The sequence below is a fragment of the Geospiza fortis genome, unplaced genomic scaffold, assembly GCF_000277835.1.
Source record: "Geospiza fortis unplaced genomic scaffold, GeoFor_1.0 scaffold195, whole genome shotgun sequence".
Taxonomy (NCBI): Eukaryota; Metazoa; Chordata; class Aves; order Passeriformes; family Thraupidae; genus Geospiza; species Geospiza fortis.
The window spans coordinates 718,975-728,974 of NW_005054324.1; the positions used below are offsets into that span (position 1 = coordinate 718,975).

General features: G+C 35.0%; 1 long non-coding RNA gene across 1 annotated transcript in view; it reads left to right on the forward strand.

Annotated features, from left to right (window-relative positions):
- The window catches only part of LOC115947861, an 18,481-nt gene that overhangs the window by 5,692 nt on the left and 2,789 nt on the right, over positions 1-10,000 (forward strand). Inside the window, exon 2 of the long non-coding RNA XR_004081710.1 lies at positions 7,621-7,687. This is a non-coding gene — a long non-coding RNA (uncharacterized LOC115947861). The remainder of the gene's footprint in view (positions 1-7,620; positions 7,688-10,000) is intronic.

Here is a 10,000-nt window from a genome sequence, read left to right on the forward strand (position 1 = left end):
GGTAGATACCTTCATCCTCAGGTCTGTTATTTTATTTAGTCATAAATACTTGAACATGAGATATTCAGCCTGGAGTCTTTAAAGGCACTAACTGCCATATCACCTTTGAGCCACTGGCAGTAGAATTAACCCAGCTAAGTTTGCAGTACAACTTCCATTGCTTCTCTATTTGAAAGAGAAGTCTTTTAAAGAAACTGAGAATTACTAAACTAAGTGGCATGGTGACCTTTAGGGCTTTTTTGCCTTCACACCCCCCCCACCCCCAACAAAGTGCAGTTGTGGGGAAGCCCTGTAATGTGATGTAATGAAATGTTATGTAACAATGTAATTAAATAATTACCCATTATATAAAACTTGATATTCCTCCCTGTTTTCTTGAGAGGTGAGTTAATGCTTTCCATTCTTTTTGAAACTAACTCACAAGTATGAATGACTGAATTACTTTCTCTATGTCAAAGGTATTTGGACATCACATCTGGCACAAGCAAACCCTATTTTCCCAGGGTCAAACTTTGGTTTGAGTCCATAGAAAAAATTAAGCTTTCCTTATTTGACAGAATCAGTACACAACTAGTAGCTGCATTATTCAGACTTGATATTCACTTTTAGATTTCAGCCTAAATGCACACACACAAGAAAAGAAATTCCATAAAAGCGTTGATTGAGAATTTTTGGACACAAAATATGTTCTAGAGGTCCACAGCTGATTAAAAAACCCCCCAGCTGTAACTCAAATAAATCATTTTGTGGCTTGAATTGAGCATTTTTCATCCCTTTATTCAGCATGTAGCATGCAGATTAATGGATATGCTTCAGTAACTTTGACAGTACGTGTTCACTGAACAATTGGACCACCAAACAAGGGCTTCTTTAGTCTATTCTCACATCAAGGAGATACTCAAAAGAGTTCCAGATTACTCCTTTCTCCAATTCTACTCACAAGAGTTTGCCCTGAGTTATAGACATTTATCTGACATGACTGATAAACGTGGACAATTATTCTCCCTCTCTCTAGAGATCCACTTTGGCCCCTGCAACTGTAGATCAATTGAATAATATTATAAGACACAGTGTGCATGGACAGCTAGAAGAATCAATGTAGCAAAAGAGGTTTCAAAGCTCTTCAGTCAGCTGGAAGTAGAGTGTAGAGCTGGCATTACTTTCAGTTAGGGAAGTATCTACGTTTGTCAGTACAAGCTTAGGCTTTGATTTCCATAATTGCATACATAAAACTACATTCATGCAAAGTGTATGAACAACTGCTACTGTAATTGCACACACAGGCAGATTACCTACCCACTTCTTTGCTCCTGCAGTTTCTGCATATATTTGGCAGTTATGGCCATTAGGTAGGCAGTTTTGGAAATCTGGCACACATTGCAATTATTCAAGCAGTAAGTCCTACCACTGAAGAACCAGAAGCATAATCTCATCCAGGGTAATAAAAGAAAAAGTGCCTCTTCCTTTCTGATTCTCATCTGTTAATTGCAACACAAGGAGGACCAAATATTGAAGCTGACCCCACACTACAGAAGTGTTCTAAGAAGGGTCTCAAAACTAAAGACAGAGAGGACAATCTGAATGGTTTCTTAAGCAGCCACAAGATAGCACGGAGCAACTGTCCAACCAAGAAAGCACTCATAGCATCCTGAGGGCACAACGACACAAAATCTCTAATTTCCATGTTGTTGGGATTCTGCAGGTGTTAGATTGGACTCCTGAGATGCTGAAAGACTTTGACGCTCTATTCATCATTCTTCTAATCACTGTAAACAGAAGTTGAATTTTAGGCGGTAATGTTGAGATTTGCTGCTTCCTTACCATATATAGCACAACTTGAAATAGAAAACTCCTTATTGGTTTAATGCCAGAGGGTGACCACTGTGTTTAAATGTAGCACAAAGGCAGGGGTTATTTGGAAGAGTTATCACCTACTATTATTTCATCCTCAGGCAGTAAATTTGGGGGTGCACATTTTGTGGTGAATGTGCTTTTATAAATATACCTGTAAGTGAGAAAAATCAAGCTGTATCCAGTGTATGATACATCTAGTCCTTTTGATACACTTGAAGTTGCTAATTTTAAATTTAAGGATTTATTGCCAATCTTCTCAAACCTTCTCTGCCTTTTTCCAAGAATTCTCAAAAAATTGCTAGACGTATAGATCTATAAGGAGCTCATCATCCCTCATATACTAGTTGAAAGTTGTTCTTTCCACAGGCACCCTGTTTGTGGAAGCTCCTTTTGTCCTGGTGAAGCTCTGTCACCCTGAAGTTTTCATCCATACAGGGAATACAGATTTGGAACTGTCATAGTAAGATGCATATAAGTCCTTCCTGAATGTGTATTCTAATGCTTTAGTATCCAGGTATTTGCAGAAATGAAAGTAACCAACTCCAAATTACAGCATAAATCATATGTGCATAATAGCACAAATCAATGTGAAGATTAGCAAACAGTTCCATTATTACTGTTATTACTATTATTTTATTGTGTTTTTTTATTACTGGTAGTTCTAGTATAAGTTGGAAGGATAAAGCATGAAGGACAGAATTCACAGAAAATCTCTGTAATGGAGAAGGTCTACATTATCTACTCTGTATGTCCTCTGAACTTTATAAACAGAGGCTGCCTCTCCTGCTTCAGGGGGCAGGGGTGGGTTCATGGGGAGCAGTGATGGTAACAGAGCCCACTACTGCCCACTACCCCATTTGGCATGGTGTGTTTTTTACTGTGACACCTGGAAATCAAGCTGCACCTACTCTGATTGTGTTTTCCTGTGTTTAATTAAAAAAGGTATCATACTCCATAAAATGTATTTACAGTAATCTCCAGATAGTAGAAGATATATCTCATTTTCCTTAGAAGGAGTGAAATAGAAGATAAATTCAATGAAAGGATGAGGGTTTTTAAATAAATAAATTGATGTGAGTGAACTGATATTCTCTCTTAGTTCAAAGGGACATGGTCTCTTTTCCAGCCATTGTATATTTAATTTAAAGACCTTAGGTTAAAAACCTTTTCTACAAATATTTGCAGAACTGAAACCAATGTCCTCAAAAAATGAATTTTAACAAAAAATATTTTTAGATCACCATAGCACTTAGGAGTTTTAGCACCTTGATTCTTCATTTTTCCTACATTTCAAAGCTTCCCACTGAGCATGGGAAAAGTTTGGAGCTCTGTTTTTCAGAAGTGTCTAGAAACTAGAATGATAACTAGTCAAAGAATGACAGCTCAGTGCCTGAGAGTCCCAGTACATAGAATCACAGATTCCTAGAGATGGGAATCACCCATGAGGATCATTGCTTCCAAATCCTGCCTCCACAAAGGGCAACCTGAAAGTTAAAACACATAAAAAAACATAAACCATGAAGCTGAGCATCATTCAAACACTTTTTGAACACCAGCTGGAGCCTTTGGACCATGACCAAGCTCTTCAAGAACTTGTTCCAGTCTTTGACCATCCTCTCAGTGAAGAACTTTTTCATAATATCAACTTTAAATTTCCCCTTATGTAGCTTTAATGCATTCCATCACTGGCCCCCAGAAAAAAAGAGATCAATTCCTCCCTCTCTGCTCCCCCTCATGAGGAGGTTGTATTCAGCAATGAGATCACTCTACACCCTCCTCTTCTCTGAGCTGAATAAACAAAATATCCTCATCTGCTCCGCCTAAGTCATGCCCTCTAGTCCCTTTGGCATCTTTTTTGTCCTCCTTTGGGCTGATTATAATGTATTATGCTGTCCAAAAGAGTGCAGAGCACTGGAGGTGAGGCCGAGCCTAGTGAGACAGCCTCTCTTTTCCAGCTGTTAAGGATGCTGTGCTTGACACACCCCAGGGTGCCACATGCCCTGCTGATCCCAAGGGCATGCTGCTCCCTCGTTTGAACTGATCATCAACCATGCAGTTGCTGTGGGATTTCAGGCACTTCAATCCTTGTCTGGATATCCAAGGATGTGGAGAAAGCCCTTGGTCTCAGCCTCAGCCTCTCCCTGTCTCTGGGGGGCCAGTGTGCTCATACAACTTTCCCTGTCCCATGCACCTTGTGGTGCCTGTCACTGTCCAGGATGAATCAGGACCAAGAGTTTTGGTAAGTAGGAATAAGAGACAACCCTGATGATTAAGGAACCTTCATTATAACTGGCACCAGACCTTCTGGAAGAGAAAAAGACTCATCAAGTTATCCTGCAGCTTGAATCTTGGAGTGTAACCATCATCCCTGTATAGAGTGCTCTCAGCCCACTGTGCTGGGTGGAAAACAAGCTCCTACTGGTTTTATTCCATGTTAGATTAGTTACTTAAAAGGCATTCCAGTTCTGAATTGTAAAAAGTGAAGGTATGGTAGTACATGAAGTTTTTTAAACACAAATGTTTGAATCTTTCATAGATAGCTCTTAGGTTAATAAGCACATTCCCTTGTATTAAGAACTTCTTATGTAAGCAACACGTGGGGAGTTAGACTGTCAAAATCTGTAAGTTGTGTAAAACTCTGAATGTCACTGTCCTGCATTTCCATGTGTAAAATGACTTTTCCTGGACCTTTTGTAGAAGTGTGTTTATTAACAGATTAGAGTCTAACCGTATAATGTTTCTTTGCCCTGCATTCAAAAGATTCTCTTTGTAGAGGATCTTCAATGGTTAATTTCTGAAATTACTGGTTACATGGCAAATATTTTTGAGTGCACTGCAGAATCATAGTCAGGACTTCTTGTTCAAAAAACTACAAAGAAACATGTCAGTGATTCTTACGGGTTGAAATATTCTCTCTCGGATCTATATCAGCATTTAGTAAACCTTTATTTTTCTGCTGTGAGTACATATAAAAATGCCCAAGGCAGTCTCACATACTTTCCCCTACAAACTATTAACATAAAAAAATATCTTATTCATTAATCAAATTTGTGTAGTAGAAGTTTTCATCCTTAGAGAATGACACAATAAGGCAAGGAGAAGTTAAGTGATTTATTTACAGATTTGCTGCGGGGAAGTAAAATTATAGAATTTGGAAATGTATACCATAATTACCCATCTACTGTTCTAGATGAAAAAACCACAGCAGAAAATGAACACTTAGTACTTTGGAAAAAATACCCATCTGAAGACATTCATTTACTGAATGTATCCAAGGCTGAACATGCCAATATAATTTTATAGCAAAAAACATAATATTTAAAATGTAGGAAAGAAAACATGCTGGAATAGTTTTCTGCAAAAGGAAAAAAAAAGGATTTTGAACTGTTATTCCATTTCCCAGTTTTCAAAGGTTCTACATTAAATGAAAAACCTCACTCAGTATCTCCTGCATTTGCCAGTTTCTGGTGTTAATTATCTTTTGTTTGCCCTTGATAATCCTGAGGTTGGTATGCAGATAATGAAGCCTGCAGATTCATCTCAAAGTGTAAAAAACAATGGCATTGTCAATTCTGCATCACAACACTTTATAAATTATGAATGCTATCCACATTAAGGAGAATGCTAGACTTTTAAAATTACTTCCATGAATAGATTAAATTACAAGTATTATTACATTTCATTTTATTAAGTGCATCTTAGTAGTTATTAGGGCAAATGAACATGTTCTCTCAATTACATAATAACATTAGAACTAAGAATTATGCATTGACACTCCCAAATGCATTATGTGGCATTGTATATTAATCATCCCAAACAATATTTTCAGTTTATATAAAGACAATTATTACCTATTGAAAAATAACCATCTTATTGATTTATTGAAATTCATCTCAAGGAATTGTTTTCTATATAAAAGCTTTGATTCTTTTCCGGATAGTTTAATAATTTCTAGCTCTTCATTTTTCTAGGAAGAAAAAAAAAGTAGGAGTCTTTTAATTACTTGCTTTTATTAATCTAATTGCAATAAGACAAAGTTTATAATATATTTCATTTTAAAATATCCTGCACAAGACAATGTAGCACACGTTCAGCGTACGCCAATTAATTTAAGAGAACATTTGTTATTTTTTGGTTTTATCTTTTAGCAAATTGCAATTATTTACATGATGTGTGTTTTAAGCTACATTTTAATTCTCTCAAATTCTTGTGGTCAGACATGCAGATTATCATGCTGCCTTTTATTCAAAAGAAAAAATTCATGTAAGTAGATTAATATTGTTTAGGGCATTGCCTAAGAAGAATAAGAAAAGCACCGGACACTATCACACCAACCTGAGTGGCAACTTTTGAACTGACTGAAGTGAGAGAAGAATTGAGTCTTTGCACTGACATGTGCAGCAGCCAGGCATTTCAGACACCTGCAGGGCAATTGATAACACCAATACTTCCAGATACTTTTTCAGTATCCAATTCTTATTTGGCTGTGATATATGCATTGAGCGCTATCCTTGTAAATTAATTTCCTTTATATAAGTTTTCTAGGTAACTGTGTCCCATTGTTTCCAGTATTTCTAATACTTTGCATTAATTAGATTTGGCAATGCACACATTGATGTACTGTTATTTACTTTAACATAACTAGAAAATTTTTCAGGATGATTACTTAAGGGATAATAATTCAATCATTAAAAAGCAATTTTTACAGTGTCAGCAATTTTTCTTTAGACAAGGAAGAGTTTATTCTCATTTATCGTATTTTTCTATTTTGATTTGAATTTGAGTTCACACATGCTGTCAATATCATTGCCAGATTTTGCTACTTTACAAAGCATTGGTACATGCTGGACTAATATTTCAGGGGACAGTTATTGACTCACCAGTAAAGTAACAAAAATAAATAAGAGACTACAATGGCATAATTCATACCAGGTACAGATTATAGACAAATCAGCTTTGTAAGTGAATTCAAATCACTCTCTATTTGTTGGTCTAAATATTAAAATGCTAACACATGCCTTCTTTATCATATGAGTCTTGAATACACCATATGATCTGCTGGATTCAGCAAGAATAGCATATAAATGTGCAATATTACATATTCCTAGGGAATACTAAAGAGTATATTTTAATTTTATATATTTTTGCATGGAAACTCTGTCTCAGAATTTAAATGTCCTTTGTGCTGCTTAAAAACTTTTTCCTCTCATATTCTGCTCTTATGCTTCCTACCAGCTGGGGTAGAACTTATGAATACAACACACAGAAAGCCTGTGGAAATGTCTCTAACAGTCAACATGTAGAATCAGCAAATGTTCTAATTGGTCATTTCATGGGAGTAAGTAGTCACTGTAATTAAACATTATTTATATTAGCAATGTATTGGGTAACATGAAATGACTAGGTGATCCTTCTTGCCTAATGTTATTAACTAAACAAAGTAAGCTAGACTCTTTATCTTTGTTACATTGGATTAAAAATGACTGGAACTAACACATGTGCAGTTGACAAAATAACTAGCCTTCTTAGTTCTAATTAGTACTCAATTAAATTGTATCAGCAGCAGTGTCAGACTTACAGCTACATTAAATTGTCTTTGAATCTGTCTGATTCCTTTAGTTCTCCCTTGTGCCAGTAAGGAAGTTTCAGACATGAAAGTGTTAACAGCTGCTTTGAAATTACTCCTATTTAAGAAGAAAAATCATATTACTTTCTTAATCTTTCTAATTCTATTCTCATAAGATGATCTTGGATTTTTTCCTTTAGCACAGAATCCTTAGTGCAGTCCTGATTTCTGTATTAATGAATTGAGAAGATGACATCAGGCTCTTAGGTAAGTGCTATAAACTCAGTCATATGATTTTAATAGTAAGATATCCTGTGTAAAAAATCCCCAATATTTTTTTCCTTTCTTACATTGATGTTTCTTTGAAAAGTAATAGTTGGATGTTATGTAGGTGGCACACAAAAGACCATGTAGTAGTTTGTAATTTACCTTTTGATCATCACAAGAAAAATTTCTACTGGGAAATGAAAGCCAAACATAATTCACTAAAATTACACTGAATGCCCTCTAATCAATACAGATAAATCTAGAGTTTGTTGTTAAATCGATCCTCTCCTTTATAGAGATATACTGTCTTGATTGTTTTAGGGATAATTATTTCACAGTGAATTTTTACAATGATTAGTAGAAACGAGACAACAGTAAACTTGACTCGGAGCCATTGAATTACTGTGCTGCAGAGTGCATTTGTCTCTTCTAGTTTGAAGCTTACTGATATCAATACTGATTTATATCATTTCATGGGATGATGTTTTCCTGAGAGAAATGAAGTGAAGTTGATTTCATTTCAGGAATGTGCAGCTTCAGTGTTTGTTTTTCTTTTATAAAATTGTCAGCTCTTGCCAATATAAATACTCACTGATGCAGACTTTCCCTTCCTGCTTTTATAACTTAGGCTGATTCCTTGACATACATCATATTGAAAAAGTCCAGATAAACTTTAGAGAAATAAAAAAAAATGTTTAGACTAGAAAGACAAAGGTTGAACTAAAGGATTACTTAAAATGGTGTTAACTGAACTATTTCTATACATATGAAAATGCAATTTAAATATCAGGGATTTAAAAAGTCAGAAGTTTTCTGCTTCAGTTTCCATTTGTAAATGAAGATCTTAGTAAGTCTGCATGATTTTAACAGCTCACATACCATAAGTCAATACAACATTTAAAAAGATAAAGAAAGAAGGAAAGGAAGAGACAGAGGAATGAGTTTCTGTGGATGAAGTAGATATAATTGCTTGCAGTGTTCTATCGAAGCAAAATTGAATTGCGATACATTACTCAGAAAAAGTAGACTTATGTAGCATTTTGATTAACATAATAAAGTACATATTCTATGTGTGAATGAATAAAGGAAAGTAGGCATAAAGCTTGAACTTTTGCATAATGTATTCTGTCATCTAAACTTTTCATTAGTAAGAATATGGTGAAATATATAATTCAGGGAACATCCCAACTAGAGTGTCTTTTAATATAAGCAGTCTAATTGGCAATAGTTACAACTGTGCAAAATGAAATAATTCTCTAATGAATAACATGATAAAAAAGTGTTTGTTTTCCCCTTAAATAGTCGTTAAATTTAAATGTCTAATGCAAGGAATCTCTTCAATTTAACATTAATTTTGATAGTATGTGTTTTTAAATGACTGCTTAATATTAATTCTATCACCTTTTCAAGCAACAAGGAAATAAAATTTTTAGTATTTATAAGAGGAAAGTACATTCTCTAATTGGTTATTATCTAAATGTTACAAAAATAGAAATCTAGTTCAAATGATCATTTCAGAAATGTATAATTTACGGCACTTATTATGTAGTTTTCACTAGAAAACTGTACAAATACACTCAAAAAACTGTTCTGAGAAACAAGGAAGAAATATTTTTTGAAATACACTGAATGCTACATTCTTAAAATAGGAAAGTCCAGCTGTAATTTCTTAGGTATCTGGTACTTATTTATATCCTTAGATAGTGTTTTTTAACTATGAAGTAATTAAAATTTTTGGTAATCAATATGCAAAATCTATCTACCTTACTCTGTAGAATAAGGTATTTCTCATAGCAACAATTCAACTTTAATATGAAGGGCTAAATTTAGCCTCTATCTATGCTTTATTTTAAATTGCTGCAGAGATTTGTCATGTTTGTCACCTAAACTTGGTCCAGGTTAAGATAATCTGAACTGAATGGCTAAAATCACTGACCTCTGCTGTTGCCAACAGTGATGCTGAGAGAGCTCACAGGAGCAAAAACTGCTCTTATTCCTCTCACTGTGTTAAGCCTGTGCTGCCTTCCACGATGTGGAATGGCTATGTATGGTATTGCTGAAACTCTGGAATTTATGAAATGTACGTCCATCTTTGATGTACTACATTTGACCTAGAGCTGTGTACAATAGAAGGCTACAATGTAAATCCTCCCTTAATTGCCATGACATATGTATCAATGAAATTAAAATATATGCAGGTTAGTTTAGAAGCTGAATCTCTGTCAGAGGGAAAAAGAAACATTTGTAATAGTCTGTGGGTATGGTAAAGCAAAGCTTACTGTGCCTGTCAGTACACAAATGTTCTAAATGGGC